The sequence below is a fragment of the Piliocolobus tephrosceles genome, chromosome 8 (assembly GCF_002776525.5).
Source record: "Piliocolobus tephrosceles isolate RC106 chromosome 8, ASM277652v3, whole genome shotgun sequence".
In the NCBI taxonomy this organism is placed as follows: Eukaryota; Metazoa; Chordata; class Mammalia; order Primates; family Cercopithecidae; genus Piliocolobus; species Piliocolobus tephrosceles.
In genome coordinates, this window is record NC_045441.1 from 18,508,606 (window position 1) to 18,525,871 (window position 17,266).

Consider the following 17,266-nt stretch of genomic DNA (forward strand, 5'->3'; position numbering starts at 1 on the left):
CTTTCTTTCTTTCTTTCTTTCCCTTTCTTTCTTCCTTCTTAAGGGCTTGTAGGTGCTCTTCTTTCTTTCTTTCTTTCTTTCTTTCTTTCTTTCTTTCTTTCTCTCTCTCTCTCTCTCTCTTCCTTCCTTCCTTCCTTCCTTTCTTTCTTTTTTGAGATAGAGTTTCACTCTGTTGCCCAGGCCAGAGTACAGTGGCGTGATCTCAGCCCACTGCAACCTCCGCCTCCTAGTTTCAAGCAATTCTCCTGCCTCAGCCTCCTGAGTAGCTGGGACTACAGGCATACACAACCATGCCCGGCTAATTTTTGTATTTTTAGTAGTGATGGAGTTTCACCATGTTGGCTGGGCTGGTCTCGAACTCCTGACCTCAGGTGATCCACCCGCTTCGGCCTCCAAAAAAGTGCTGGGATTACAGGTGTGAACCACCATGGCCGGCCTTTTTAAAATTTCCTTAGCAATAGAGTCTCACTGTTGCCCAAACTGGAGTGCAGTGGCGTGATCTTAGCTCGCTGCAGCCTCGACCTTCTGGGCTCAAGCGATCCTCATGCCCCAGCCTCTCAGGTAGTGGGAACCACAGGCTTGCACTACCACACCGAGCTAAGTTTTTAAATTTTTTGTACAGATCTGGTCTTACGATGTTGCCCTGACTGGTCCCCAGTGCCTGGACCCAAATCTATCCTCCCACATTGGCCTCCCAAAGCTCTAGGATCACAGGCGTGAGCCATCATGCCTGGCATCATTTTGATAATCCATCGTTCATAAATAAATACTGGGTTATGTCTGCAGTCTGGCTTCTGCCAAGTTTCCATGCAGAGACTGAGAAATGGGCTGAGAAAAGGGGGAAAAAAGGGAATGTGGGAACCAGTGTTTGCCGCTGGAATTCTGAACTATGCCCCTTGGTCACCAGGAAGGAAAAGTGGGTCGCTGGCTGCTTGCTTGGGATGCTATCTGAAGAGCAGGATGCCCAGCTGAGCCCTGCCGCCCATGATCTGCCCAGGGATAATTCCCCACGACTCATCTCTGGCCTCAAGTACCCAACATGTGTAACGGTGTGGTAAACATTCAACCTGGCAATGCCATTTTTGGGTATACACCCAAAGGAATAGAAATCATTCTACCATAGACCAGGCACGGTGGCTCACACCTGGAGGCTCAGTTGTTTGGGAGGCCGAGGGGGGCGGATCACCTGAGGTCAGGAGTTTGAGACGGGCAGATGACCTGAGGTCAGGAGTTCGAGACCAGCCTGGCCAACATGGCGAAACTCCGTCTTAACTAAAAATACAAAAAATTAGCTGGATGTGGTGGCATGTGCCTGTAATCTCAGCTACTCGGTTGTCTGAGGCATAAGAATCACTTGAACCCGAGAGGCAGAGATTGCAGTGATCTGAGATTGCACCACTGCGCTGCAGCCTGGTTGACAGATCAAGACTCTATCTCAAAAATCAATCAATCAATCAATCAATCAATCAATCCATCATTTACCATGCACATAAATAAATAGGTCATTCAACCATGCACATTCTACCTAGTGCTGCATTGGACATGTGTGTGCATGCAAAGATACATGGACGTGTATGTTCATTTCAGCACTATTCACAATAGCAAAGATATGGAATCAACCCAAATGCCCATCAATGGTAGACTGGATAAAGAACACAGGGTACATATACACCATGGAATACAGCTATAAAAAAGTGAGATCATGGCCTTTGCAGCAGTATGGATGTAGCTGGAGGCCATTATCCTTAGCAGGTTAACACAGGAACAGAAAACCAAATACCACATGTTCTCACTTGCAAGTGGGAGCTAAACATTGAGTATACAAGGACACAAATAGGGGAACAACAGTCACTGGGCCCAATTTGAGGATGAGGATTGGAAAACTATCTACGAGTATTATACTGATGACCTGGGTGACAATATAATCTGCCCGCCAAGCCCTTGTGTCCTGGAATATTCCCATGGAACAAACCTACATATGTGCCCCTGAACCTAAAACAAGTTGAAATTTAAAAAAAAGAAAAAATTTAAAAATAATGTGTGTGGCTGGGTGCGGTGGCTCAAGCCTATAATCCCAGCACTTTGGGAGGCCGAGACGGGTGGATCACAAGGTCAGGAGATCGAGATCATCCCGGCTAACACGGAAAACCCCGTCTCTACTAAAAAATACAAAAAACTAGCCGGGCAAGGTGGCGGGCGCCTGTAGTCCCAGCTACTCAGGAGGCTGAGGCAGGAGAATGGCGTGAACCCGGGAGGCAGAGCTTGCAGTGAGCTGAGATCCGGCCACTGCACTCCAGCCTGGGCCACAGAGCGAGACTCTGTCTCAAAAAAACAAAACAAAACAAAACAAGAAAAAAAGAATGTGTGATGGAATTGTATAGTCTCTAGGATATTCAAGCTGGGTCAGATCCACAATGGGGAAACTGAGGCCCAAGGATTGCAGCCTATGCAAGACTCCCAGTACTGTTCCCGGGACAGCTGAGATGGAATCCACGTGCTTCCTCTACCTGCTCACACCCTGGGACTCGATTTTTCAGCTCGGCAGGTCCTCCAGGAAAATCTGCTTATCCAGAGAAAACCCTGAGTCAGGGGAGAGGGACTTTTTGATTTAATTTTGTTTTATTGAGATGTGGTCTTGCTCTGTTACCCAAGCTGGAGTGCAGTGGCATGATCATAGCTTACTGCAGCTTTGAATTTCTGGGTTCAAGTGATCCCTCCCACCTCCACCTCCCAAGTACTTGGGACCACAGGCTTGCACCACCATATCCAGCTAATTTCAATTTTTTTTGGTCGAGACAGAGTCTTGCAATGTTGCCCAGGCTGGTCTCGAATTCCTGGACTCATACGATCCTCCTGCTTCAGCCTCCCAAAGTGCGGGGATTACAGGTGCGAGCCTCTGTGCCTGGCCAGAGGAGATGGACTTACTAGTCAGGGGCTATAGTCAATATGTTACAAATCAAGGTTATGTGCTGCTTAGGTGCCATTTAAAAAAAAATGTAATGGAGCTTGTGGGAACAAACTCACTTCTACACCCAACCTTGTCCTGCACATCCCAGGGACTGTGGCAATCATGCCACACGTTGTCAGAGAGCGACCTTCAGGCCAACCACCGTGGGGGTCTTGGCTCTGGTGCTCTGTTCTCCCTGCACCCACAGGGCCGCATGACTGCATGTAGCCTGAGGTTTTTTCCTTCTGCTAAACATTTGCAACGCCCCTTCTGCCAGGGGCTGTGCTTGTTGCTGGGAACACAGAGCAGGGCCATTCACAGTCCTTGCCCTTGAAAAGCCCCTTCTATCAATGGAGAGAGGAGAGTAGGGGACCACGTCCTAGGGTGTGAGCAATATTTCTCAGGGATAAGGTAGTATAAAGAGGAAACAGACAAACAACACTTACGCAGCCGTGGGCACTGGGAGGCCAGGCAGTGGAGAACCCTGAAGTCTCAGATGTGAAGCCAAGGGTGTGAGGGAGGGAGTGGCTTGCGGGGTTTGTCATACTCACTCTAGGGTTTCTGGAGGTAGCTTGCCCCAGATAGAAGCAGAAGAATTCTGTGTGGCTCCAGCAGAAGAATTCTGTGTGGCTACCTTGGATTTTGAGCAGCCACAGAGGTTTATCTGTCCTGCTCTCTTGTTCCTGGCTAGGTACGGATCTTCCTAGAATTTGATGGGGCTGATGGTGAGCCCAGTCCCAGGCAAGAGGAAAGAAGAAGAGAGACAAGCCAGAGAGGGCGGGCAGGTGGGACCCTGGAGGAGAAAACTGAGCTGGACTTGGCAATGATCGCCTGGTTAATTAGCACCACGGGCCTCATTGTTGCGTCTGAGCAAGGTCTCCTGCTCTCTGGGGTCCTGAATATAGGCCTCCCTTGGGGAGTTCAGAGCCAGGGCAGGATGGTGGACCACTGCGTGGGCACCACATCCCACAGTCCTACTTTCTCTTCGCCAAGATATCTTCCCTCCTTTCAGGCAGGATGGGCAATCTCGGCAATCAGGCTTGGGATTGAGTCTTCTCTGTCACACGGATTTTTGTTTAGTTGCTTTTATTTTTATTGCTCAGACAGAGTCTCGCTCTGTTGCTCAGGCTGGAGTGCAGTGGCGCGATCTCAGCTCACTGCAACCTCTGCCTCCCAGGTTCAAGTGACTCTCGTGCCTCAGCCTCCAGAGTAGCTGGGATTACAGGTGTGTGCCACCAAGCCTGGCTAATTTTTGTATTTTTAGTAGAGACGTGGTTTCACCATGTTGGCCAGGCTGGTCTCGAACCCCTGACCTCAGGTCACCCACCTCGGCCTCCCAAAGTGCTGTGATTATAGGCGTGAGCCACCGCACTTGGCCTATTTAGTTGCTTTTAGTTGTCAGCTTCTTCATCTCTGGGATATTTTGATTTAAAAAATCTTACGAAGCTGTAAATTAAGCTTGCCTATGTTTACACTGTTTTGAAAATCCTCCTGGTGTTGAGATGATCACAGATTAAATGTGTTTAGAGGCTGGATGCAGCCACTTATGCCTGTAATCCCAGCACTTTGAGGGGCCGAGGTAGGAGGATTACTTGAAGCCAGGAGTTTCAGATCAGCCTGGGCAACATAGTGAGACCCTGTGCCTACAAAAAATTTAAAACTTAGCCAAGGGAGCGGCACACGCCTGTAGTCCCAGTTTGTCACGAGGCTAAGGCTGGAAGATCGCTTGAGCCCAGGAGTTTGAGGCTGCCCTGAGCTATGATCGCACCCAGCAATGTAGCCTTGATGACCCAGCAAGACCCTGTCTCTTAAAAAAAAGTTATGAAAGTGTAAGACAAGCATGCTTAAATTTATCCTGTTTTGAAAACTCTCCCTGTGTTAAGATGATCACAGCTTAAAAATATCTAGAGAATAGGATCACGAGGTCAGGAGATCGAGACCATCCTGGCTAACATAGTGAAACTCCATCTCTACTAAAAATACAAAACATTAGCTGGGCATGGTGGCGGGCACCTATAGTCCCAGCTACTCGGGAGGCTGATAGGAGAATGGAGTGGACCCGGGAGGCGGAGCTTGCAGTGAGCCCAGATCACACCACTGCACTCCAGCCTGGGTGACAGAGCAAGACTCTGTCTCAAAAAAAAAAAAAAAAAAAATGCTTAGAGAATAAATGGCCCGAAATCCCTGCTACCACTTTACATCAATGCTGAAATTCAAAAACAGATTGAGGCTGCCACTGGGAGTGTTGAACCCACTTCAGCCAGTCTAGAGGCCATCAGCAGAGCTGAAGGCCAAGCTGGAGATTGCATTCTTCACCTTTGTCTTCTCCATTTCCGAGACAAAAATCTGAAGTCCAAAGAGGTCCAAGATCTGATGGAAAAATCCTGGCAGAACTTGAAGTGGATATGGTGGGTGACTGCTGGTGACAGAGAGGTCTCTCAGCAGTAACACGGGTCCTTTGCCCTTTGACCTCTCCACATATTTGCAAAGACTGAAAGGGGACCTGCTGGCCAGATGCTGTAGGGCAGGGGTGTCCAATCTTTTGGCTTCCCTGGGCCACACTGGAAGAAGAATGATCTGGAGCCACACATAAAATACACTAACACTAATGACAGCTGATGAGCTAAAAAAAAAAAAAAAAAAAATTCCAAAAAAGTTTCATCATTTTTTTGAGTGTGTGTTATTTATTTATTTATTTATTTATTTATTTATTTATTTATTGAGACGGAGTTTAGCTCTTGTTGCCCAGGCTGGAGTGCAATGGTGCAATCTCGACTCACTGCAACCTCTGCCTCCTGAGTTCAAGTGATTCTTCTGCCTCAGCCTCACAAGTACCCAGGATTATAGGCATGCACCACCACACCCAGCTAATTTTGTATTTTTACTAGAGACGGGGTTTCACCGTGTTGGTCAGGCTGGTCTCCAACTCGTGACCTCAGGTGATCCGCCTGCCTCGGCCTCCCATAGTGCTGGGATTACAGGCGTGAGACACCACGCCCGGCCTCATGATGTTGTAAAAAGTTTATGAATTTTTGTTGGGCTGCATTCAAAGCCATCTTGGGCTGCATGTTTACCACAGGTTTCAGGTCGGACCAGCTCGCTCTAGGACTTCAGGGTGGCTCTGATTCTAGGTGGGGGTAGCTCCGGCTTGAGGACTCAGTCCACTAGGCTTCAATGTCTGTGCCTGAGTTCTGTGAAAGAAAAATCTTAGGCACTGTGACGGTTAATGCTGAGTGTCAACTTGATTGGATTGAGGGATACAAAATATTAATCCTGGGTGTGTCTGCAAGGGAGTTGCCAAAATAGATTAACAACATTTGAGTCAGTGGGCTGGGGAGGGCAGACCCACCCTTTATATGAATGGGCACCATCTAATCAGCTGCCAGCTGAATATAAAGTAGGCAGAAAAATGTGAAAGAGGAGATGGGCCTAGCCTCCCAGCCTACATCTTTCTCCTGTGCTGGATGCTTCCCGCCCTCAAACATCGGACTCCAAGTTCTTCACTTTTGGCACTTGGACTGGCTCTCCTTGCCCCTCAGCTTGCAGACGGCCTATTGTGGGACCTTGTGATCATGTAAGTTAATACTTAATATAACTCTTATATATATCTTATTAGTTCTGTCCCTCTAAGAGAACTCTAATGCAGGCACAATACAATTTTGAAGCATTTATTTGGGTAAGAAGCAATTTGGGAATTGGGAAATGCCAAACTGAAAAAGATCAAATGTTGCCATGACCAGTCTTCAAAGGCAAGCATGTGTAGGATATATGTGAAAGCAAAATAAATAAATTATTTGATGGGTTGTGATGATATTAGTTGTCTTATTTGTTCTATCATCTTGGAAAGTTGCTAGTTGTAGCATTGAGTTTGATGGCTACTTCTGATTCATTGAACTTAAGTTTTATTTTTATTTAATATAGGCATTGATAAGAAATAGCTCAAGTTAAGGAGCTGCGTGTGGTGGTTCATGCCTGTAATTTCAGCACTTTGGGAGGCTGAGGTGGGAAGATTACTTGAGGCCAGGAATTTGAGGCCAGCCTGGGCAACATAGCGAGACTTCGTCTCTACTTTAAATCAAAAAAATTAGCCAGATGTAGTGGTGCATACCTGTAGTCCCAACCACCTGGGAGGCTGAGGTGGGAGGATCACTTGAGCCCAGGAGTTCTAGGCTGTATTGAGCTATGATTGCACCACTGCCCTCCAGCCTGGGTAGCAGAGAGAGACCCTGTAAAAAAAAAAAAAAAAAAAAAACAGCAACAAACAAAAAACAGAAAAAAAACAGAAGCAGCTCAATTTGCGTTTTGCTCATATTTGCAAATCAAGCAAGGTGGAGGTCACTGATAAGGAGGCCTAACTAGTATCTGCCCAGGGATTCTTCAGATCTGTTCTCCTTCTTTGTTTACTTTAACTGTTCTTACTAAAATGAGAATGTCATCATCCCAAAGCAAATGAAGTGTGAAGAACCACAGCTGCCATTCATTGATCTCCCACTGTGTCCCAGCCACAGTATCTACTGTCCCTAAATGCTTGACACACATTGTCACAATGGACTCTTACAACCCCACTTTGCAGCTTTGAAAACTGAACTATGAACTGACTGCAAGACACACTGAAGCTCCCACATCTACTCAAGGGATGGAGCTGGAGTTTGCAGCCATGTTTATCTGATCCTAAAGTCCTGCCTCCCGGATTCAAGCGATTCTCCTGCCTCAGCCTTCTGAGTAGCTGGGATAACAGGTGCCTGCCACCATGCCCGGCTAATTTTTTATATTTTTAGTAGAGATGGGGTTTCACCATGTTGGCCAAGCTGGTCTCAAACTCCTGACTTTAGATAATCTACCTGCGTCAGCCTCCCAAAGTGCTGGGATTACAGGCGTGAGCCACCACGCCCTGCCAAAGCCCTGCTTTTAATAGCTCTGACAGCAGATGTCAACAAGTGAAGTTGACTCCTGACCAGAATCTCTGGGAGGTCCAGGCCTTCCCCATCTGCCATTGAGACTTTGAGACCATTTAAGACTTCCTTTTTCAAATTTTAGATTATTTGATATTTATGTGTTTTAAATTTCCATAGGTTTTTGGGGAACAGGTGGCATTTGGTTACATGAATAAGTTCTTTAGTGGTGATTTGTAAGATTTTGGTAAACCCATCACCCGAACTCAAAAGAAGATATGCAAATGGCCAACAAACATATGAAAAAAATGCTCAGCATCACTAATTATGAGGGAAATGCAAATCAAAACCACAATATCATACCACCTGACTCCTGCAAGAATGGCCATAATCAAAAAATAATAGATGTTGGTGTGGACATGATGAAAAAGGAACATTTCTACACTGCTGGTGGGAATGAAAACTAGTACAACCATTATGGAAAACAGTGTGGAGATTCCTTAAATAACTAGAAGTAGAACTATTATTTGATCCAGCAATCCCACTACTGGGTATCTCCCCAGAGGAAAAGAAATCATTACACAAAAAAGATACTTGCACACGCATGTTTATAGCACCACAATTCGCAATTGCAAAACTGTGGAACCAGCCCAAATGCCCATCAATCGATGAAGTGAATACCAGGCGCAGTGGCTCACGCCTGTAATCCCAACACTTTGGGAGGCCTAGGAGGGCAGATCACGAGTTCAGGAGATTGAGACCATCCTGGCTAACACGGTGAAACCCTGTCTCTACTAAACATACAAAAAACTAGCCGGGCATGGTGGCAGGCACCTGTAGTCCCAGCTACTCAGGAGGCTGAGGCAGGGGAATGGCATGAACCCGGGAGGCGGAGCTTGCAGTGAGCTGAGATCATGCCACTGCACTCCAGCTTGGTGAAGGAGCGAGACTCCATCTCAAAAAAAAAAAAAAAAAGAAACTACAATATATATGTATGATGGAATACTAATCAGCCGTAAAGAGGAACGGATTAATGGCATTCACAGCAATCTCTGGATGGGATTGGAGACCATTATTCTCAGTGAAGTAACTTAGGAATGGAAAACCAAACATCGTATGCTCTCACTCATAAGTGGGAGTTAAGCTATGAGGATGCAAAGGCATAAGAATGACACAATGGACTTTGGGGACTTGTGGGGAAAGCATGGGAAGGGGGTGAGGGATTAAAGACTACAAATTGGATTCAGTGACACCATTTAAGACTTTCATACCATAGTAGCCTTGTGAGTGACGGTTCTCCCAAAAGCAGACACCAAAACAGGACTAGACATGCAGGGGGGTTACTGGGGGAAACACCTGGTGAGGGAAAGTGGGGAGGAAGCCAGAGCAGGCTGGAAAAGGGTTAGACTATAATGCAAGTCTGACCCTTATGAAGGAAAGAGGGAGGGAAGAAAGGAAAGAAGAAAGGTCTTAGGCTGCAGTTCAGAGCTAAGACCAATTGGTCAAAGTTACAGACAGTCCTTGAGCCAAAGTTGTCCATGATAGGAGTCCCATATCTCGCAGAAACAGGCCCCTCTTTGTGTCCCCAGATTTCCCAGTGAGCCGAGAAGCAGAGCGTCAGTGCAAATGGAGTGATGGATCTCCGAATGCACCAGCTGGGGCCATGGTAGGAGACCTGGGTGAGGCATTTTCATAGCTGCCACATAGTCCCCCACTAGGACAATGTGTTAATTGGTCAGAACTAAAGACCTTCTGAATTTGATTCACAGGGATGTCAGAGCAATTGAGCTGGAGCTTATGGGCAGGCATAAGTGATACCACTGGGCCGGGTGCAGTGACTCACCTTGTAATCCTAGCACTTTGGGAGGCCAAGGCAGGTGGATCGTTTGAGCTCAGGGGGTTGAGAGCAGCCTGGGCATGATGGCAAAACTCTGTCTCTACAAAAAATACAAAAAGTAGCCAGGCATGGTGGCTCACACCTGTAGTCCCAGCTACTTAGGAGGCTGAGGTAGGAGGATTGCTTGAGCCCAAGAGATGGAGGCTGCAGTGATCTCCTTGATTGTGCCACTGCACTCCAGTCTGGGTGACAGACAGAGCAAACCCCTGTTGCAAATTTTAAAAAAGAAAAAGTTTGATAGCACTAAGGAAACACTGGAAGCTGTGTTTCTTTGCTTTCAAGCTTCAAGCCATTCCCTACTTTCTGAAGGTGCTTAGAAGAGGAGAGAAGTCTTGGAAAGATCGTTGTGACCTGTCATGCTGCAATAGGCAGGTGAGGAGGAGAGGTGGATGCTGGCAACCGGAAGTCATACACTGAGATCAGAGAGAAGACGCTAGAACCACAACCTGGAGTCAAGAACAGGAAAAGGTAGGAAGGAAGTCTAGGAATATAAACTGAGCCAGTTTCCAGAGAGCCGGGATTAAATGGCCTGGAATTGGTTACTGGAACTGAAAGTCACATAGTAACAGAGCTGAAGCCTTAGGACAAAGCAAGAATGAGAGACAAAGCCGGGCTTAGCAGAGAGAGATACCAGGCCTCCAAGATGGGCCAGTGAACACTGTTCAACCGTGTACACAAGCACGGAACTGTGGAGGAAGGCCTAAAATTAAAGTCCAATGTCATGTTCTGCCCTGACATCTGATGAAACCAGGAGGGCCTCAGGTGGTATAACTGCAAGCTCACCTCCCTCTTTTGCTTCTAAATAAGGTTCCCCAGTCAAACAACTGTTCTTATCAAAGGGACCAGGCACAGTTCCTGCTTACCCTCGAGTAGCAGGCGTCAGATCCCTGCCAGCTCATGGAATTATTTCAAGTAGCCAATCACATCTTCCCGTGGGAATGCAGGCTACCCCATCCTCTGGATACTACAAAGCCACCTTCCATAGTCGCTCCTTCTTCACTTTGCTCTCCAGTGCAGTCCTCATGTGGTCTTGTGTGGCATGCAATGTCCTCTGTCAGTATATGTGATGAATTAACTGCTGTCAGTCTCAGCTACCCAGTGTTGGGTGTCATGTAAAATCGGCCATCCCCATTACCCTAGGGCAGGAATCCCTTCTTCACAAATGGGATGAGTAAGGGGCAGTTCTTGCAGGAAAAGACCAGATCCTTGAGGATTCCAGCTGGAAAGACAAGACATAAAAGATCACAAGTGTCGAGTGACATGCATGGACCAGAGAAGAAATATCAACCATTCAGTCAGCCATTCATTCTACAAATACGAACTGAGCCTTCACTATGTGCCAAACACTGCTCTAGGCCCTGGAAACACCACCATGAAGAAACATGAAATTCCTGCCTCCATAGAACTTATATTCTCTGGTCAGGCTGGGGAGGCTGACAATAGGGGTTATGAAGAAAAATAAATAGGGTACCAGAGATAAGGAGAGCTAGGGGTTGCGCTCTTATTTACAGAGGATGGTCATCGAGTTCATTAACATGAAGATATTTGAACATGGGCTGTAACAGAGCTGTGGCCCCAGGACAAAGCAGCAGTGAAAGGCAAAGCCAGGCTTAGTAGAGAGAGAGACACCAGGACCTCCAAGATGGGTCCGTGAACCCTGTTTAACCATATACGCTAGAGAAGAACTGTGGTAGGAGGCCTAAAATTAAGACTCAATGTTACGTGCTGCCCTGAATGTGAGAGTGCAAGCACATGAAAATCTGGGGGAAAAGCATTTGCAGCAGAAGGAATAGCCAAGGCAAAGGCACGGAGGTAGCAGCAGAAGAGGATGGAGAGCTTACTATGAACCAGGAGCTTCTAAAAGGGGATAACTTGAGTAGACTTAAAAGATCAATAAGTATAATGACCAACCACTAATGATCAATCAATAAGTATAATGATCAATCAATGAGTATATATGTACAGATTAGCAAATAATTGTGAAGCAAATACTTGTGTGACCACCACTCAGGTCAATAAATAGTGGGTTTTGACCAAAGGAAGCTTGTGAGATTCTATGTTGGCCTCTATGCATGGTGCCCAGGAACCTGCAGAGAGGGCCTGGCAATGCCCTAGACCCCAAACTTGGAGTCTGAGAACTGGTTGGCATACTCCCGCTCTCACCCATATTTTGTAAGATTTGGATATTAACAACTTGTATTAGCTGCAGACCTGGTTCATCCAGTGACAGGACAAATCAAAGCCCATGTTAAGGGTACTGGGGTTGGCCTCAGTGTTCCCACCCACTTCTGTCGAGAACCAAACCCCTCCTTCCCACCTCTAGCAGTGTGGGGTCGCCACTACTTCATGAAGTAGCTCACAGTCTCCTTCCGTTTTACCAAGAGCAGGGCAGTTTGCTTACAGTCATGAAACCACAAACAAAAAAAGTACTCTGAGCCTCCTGCAAACTGTGGCGTTCTTTAGAGCCATCCTCTTCCCTCATTATCCAATCATTTAGCAATTGTTGAGGTTTTCCACTGGGCAATTCACTTTGCTGGGTGCTAGCCAGACAGAAACAAAAAGACAGACACGAAGTGTGGGTCCTCAACAGAAGAGGACAACTCTTGTATCCAGCCCTACAAGACTTCTTGGACTCTGGTTACAGCTCTTCTGGACTCGTAGGCTAGACTGCGTTTATTTAAGTGCCTAGATCAACCACTGGAAGCTACAACCATGGCTCCCAAGCTGAGATGGAAGAACACAGGCTTAGCTATTCCTCCAACCCAAAGCAGACATCCTACTGTAGCTGCATGACCATGACACACACATGTGTAAACACACACACACACACACATTACTTTCCCTACATGGGATTTCTGCCTTCAAGACCAGCTCCATTCCCTCTCTTTCACTTTAAGTATTTTTGGTGTTTCATCTCTATAGATAATGCATAAAAGCTTATATGTATCTACTGAAGTATTTATAGGTGAAATGATGTAAAACCTGCAATTGGCCTCAAAATGTCCCATGCTTTCCAAAACTGGAAGGCATGCATAAATGAAACAAAAATAGCAAAATGTGAATAATTGTTGCAGCTGGGTTTATTATATTATGGTTTTTACTTTTGGGAATGGTTGAAAATTTCCAAAATGAAAAATTAAATAAAAATCAATCAATAAGTATATATGTACAGATTAGCAAATAATGAGGCAAATACCTGTGTGACCACCACCGAGGTCAGTAAATAGAAAGTTGCAGCCCCCAAATATGTCTTCTTGTGCTCTCTTCAAAGGGGACATAATCAGTAGCCTAATTTTTTTTTCTTTCCATTTTTTTTATTGTGTTAAAATTTACGTAACATGAAATTTACCATTTTAACCATTTTTAAGTGTACAGTTCTGTGGCATTAAGTACATTCATATTGTGCCACTACCATCACCACCCACCGCCAGAATTTTTTCATCTTGCAAATTGAAACCGTATACCCACTAAACAATAAATCTTCATTTCCCTCCTCACATCCCCCATGAATCAGGGTTCTCTGGAGGGACAGGACTAATAGGATAGATGTATATACAAATGGGAGTTTATTAAGGAGTATTGACTTACACGATCACAAGGTGAAGTCCCACAGTAGGCTGTCTGCAAGCTGAGGAGCAAGGAAGTCAGTCCGAGTCCCAAAAACTCAAAAGTAGGGCAGCCAAAAGTGTAGCTTTCAGTCTGTGGCTGAAGGCCGGAGAGCCTCTGGCAAACCACTGGTGTAAGTCCAAGAGTCCAAAAGCTGAAGAACTTGTAGTGCAATGTTCGAGTGCAGGAAACATCCAGCACGGGAGAAAGGCGGGGGCCAAAAGACTCACCCAGTCTAGTCTTTCCACTTTCCTCTTCCTGCTTTAATTCTAGCCGCATGGGCAGCTGATGAGAGGTGTCCACCCAGATTGAGGATGGGTCTGTGTCTCCCGGTCCACTGGTCCACCGACTCAAATGTTAATCTCCCTTGGCAACACCCTCACAGACACACCCAGGAACAATACTTTGTATCCTTTGATCCAATCAAGTTAACACTCAATACTCCCTATCAGACCCTGGTGCTATGATCTGAATATTTGTTGGCTCCAAAACTCATGTTTAATCTCCACTGTGTTACTATTGAGATGTGGGGTCTTTAAGAGGTGATTGGCTCATGAGACCTCTGCCCTCGTGAATAGATTAATCCATTTGTGGATTAAAAGATCAATGGGCTCATGGATTAGTGGGTTATCACAGGAGTTGGACTAGTGGCTTTATAAGACAGGGAAGAAAGACCTACTCAGCCCCCTCACCATGTGATGCCTGGAGAAGCATCAGGACTCTGCAGAGAGCCCCACAAGCAAGAAGACCCTCACCAGATGCATCCCCTTGACCTTGGATTCCTCACTTCCAGAACTGTAAGAAATAAATGTTTGGCCGGGCACGGTGACTCACGCCTGTAATCCCAGCACTTTGGGAGGCCAAGGTGGGCAGATTGCCTGAGATCAGGAGTTCAAGACCAGCCTGGCCAACATGGTGAAACCCTGTCTCTACTAAAATACAAAAATTAGTTGGGCGTGGTCATGGACGCCTGTAATCCCAGCTACTCAGGAAGCTGAGGCAGGAGAATCTCTTGGAGGCAGGAGAATCTCTTGAACCCAGGAGGTAGAGGTTGCAGTAAGCCGAGGTTGCACCATTGCACTCCAACCTGGGTGACAAGAGTGAGACTTCATCTCAAAAAAAAAGTAAAAATAAAAAAGGAAAGAAAAAAGAAATAAATTTTGTTTCTCTATTACCTAGTTTCAGGTATTCTATTATAACCAACAGAAAATGGACCAAGACACCTGGCAATCACTATTCTATTTTCTGTCTATGAATTTGCCCATTCTAGTTACCTCCTCTAAGTGGAATCATATAGTATGTGTGTTTTTGTGACTGGCTTATTTTATTTCACATCATGTCCTCAAGGTTCATCTATGTTGTAGCATCTGTCAGAGTCTACTTCCCCTTTAAGGCTGAATAATATTCCATTGTATGTATATATCACATTTTGCTTTTGCGACAATCATTTCCTTGGCCTTTTTATTATTTTGCTACCTAGGTAGTAAAATAAACAATACATTCCTAAACAATACAATTTAGTTTTTCCTGTTATTGAGCTATGTAAATGGAATCATACAGTGTGTGTTCTTTTATGAGAAGAAGAGAAAATGTGAGGGAAGAGCTTGACTAAGTTGGGAAGAGTTTTAGTCTGTCTTTGTATGAACGAGAAAACCCAGGCTCAGGGAGAGGGAATTTCCACCCAAAGTCCCACATGAGGAATAGGCTGGCCTCCAGGTCCCTGGGCCATCAGGGCAGAGCTATTCCACTGATCTCACAGTTTTGTTCAAGACCACACAATCAGCATCAGGACTGAGAATAGGACCATCACAGTGGCTTGCGTGAACTTCACGAGGACTATTGGCCATTGGCAGATTTGCACATGAGGCTGGCTGCTCTAGGTGGATTCAGTTCAAAGAAGTTTAGCTTGTGAAGGACCAAAATAATTTCTCCCAAGACAAAGTCAAACAGAAGACAGGCCTGGGGGAGTAAATCCAAGCAGCATCATAGGGAAGAAGCGCTAGTGATTTGCATCATAAAAATGTATATAGTATATGACCTATGACATACGCAGGCTAAATAATGACCCCTAAGGTATTCATGTCCTAATTTCTAGAACCTATGCATGTTACCTTACATGACAAAGACTTTGCAGATGTTATTAATTTAAGGATCTTGAGATGGGGGGATCATCCTGGATTATCCTGGTGAGCCCTAACTGTTAGCACAAGTCCTTGTAAGAAAGTGGTAGATGGAAATTACAGAAAGAAGAGAAGGAAATGTGACCAAGAAGGCAGAAATTGGAGTGATACTGGAGTGATATAACCATGTGCTAAGGAATTCCAACAGCCCCCTGGAAGCTGAAAGAGGCGAGGAACAAATTCTCCCGTAAAGCCTCCAGAGGGAGCCAGCCCTGCTGCCATCTTGATTTTGGTCTAGTCAAACCAATTTCAGACTTCCGGACTCCAGACCTGTGAGAGGATAATCTTTGTTTTTGAGAAGGAGTCTATCTCTGTAGCCCAGGCTGGAGTGCAGTGTCGTGATGTCAGCTCACTGCAAGCTCTGCCTCCCGTGTTCATGCCATTCTCCTGCCTCAGCCTCCAAAGTAGCTGGGACTATAGGCACCCACCACCGCACCCGGCTACCTTTTTGTATTTTTAGTACAGACAGGGTTTCACTGTGGTCTCGATCTCCTGACCTCGTAATCCGCCCACCTCGGCCTCCCAAAGTGCTGATTACAGGCGTGAGCCACCACAACCAGCCATTTGTATTGTTTTAAGCTACCAAGTTTGTAGTAATTTATACAGCAGCCATAGGAAAAATAATACAGATGTACTTATTGAGTATCTACAGTTCACTTGGGATTAAATAACACATAGATAAATAAATCTACAGTTCACTTGGGCATTTGACATGAAAGAATAAATAAGAACTCGCCTGTCCTAGTCTGTTTGTGCTGCTATAACAGAATACAGAGACTGGATAATTTATAAAGAAGAGAAATTTATTTTCTTACAGTTTTGGAGGTGGAAAGTCCAATATCAAGACGCCAGCAAGTCTGGTGTCTGGTGAGGGCTGCTCTCTGCTTCCAAGATGGTGCATTGAACACTGCACCTGCCAGATGGAAGAAAGACAGTGTCCTAATGTGGCAGAAAGCAGAAAGGCAAAAAGGTGTGAACTCACTGTCAAGCCATTTGATAAGGGCAACTAATACCATGCCTAAGGGCAACTAGTCTCTGCCCTCATGATTTGATCACTTCCCAAAGACCACGCCTCTCAATACTGTTGCAATGGCAATTAAGTTTCAACATGTATTTTTGTAAGGGACAAAAACATTCAAACCATAGAGTAGTTCCCGGCATCAGGAAGTCAAAATAGTCTGATGGAAGGAAGGATATATCAAAGAAGGCTTCTTAGAGGAGGTAATGTTTCAGCCCAATATAAAATAATAAGTAGGAGTGAGGCAGGTGAAGAAAAAGAAGTACATGCCAGCCAGGCATGGTGGCTCATGCCTATAATCCCAGCACTTTGAGAGGCTGAGGCAGGTGGATCACTTGAGACCAGCCTGGCCAACTTGGAGAAGCCCCATCTCTACTAAAAATACAAAAATTACCAAGGCGAGGTGGCACACACGTGTAATCCCAGCTACTTGGGAGGCTGAGGCAGGAGAATTGCTTGAACCTGGAAGGTGGAGGTTGCAGCCTGGGTGAGAGAGTGAGACTCTGTCTCAAAGAAAAAGAAGAAAGAAAGAAAGAAAGAGAGAAAGAGAGAAAGAAAGAAAGAAAGAAAGAAAGAAAGAAAGAAAGAAAGAAAGAAAGAAAGAAAGAAAGAAAGAGGGAGGGAGGGAGGGAAGGAAGGAAAGAAGGAAGGAAGGAGAAGGGAAGGAAGGAAGGAAAAGAAAGAAGTAAAGAAAGGAAGAAGTAAAGAAAAGAAGGAAGGAAGGAA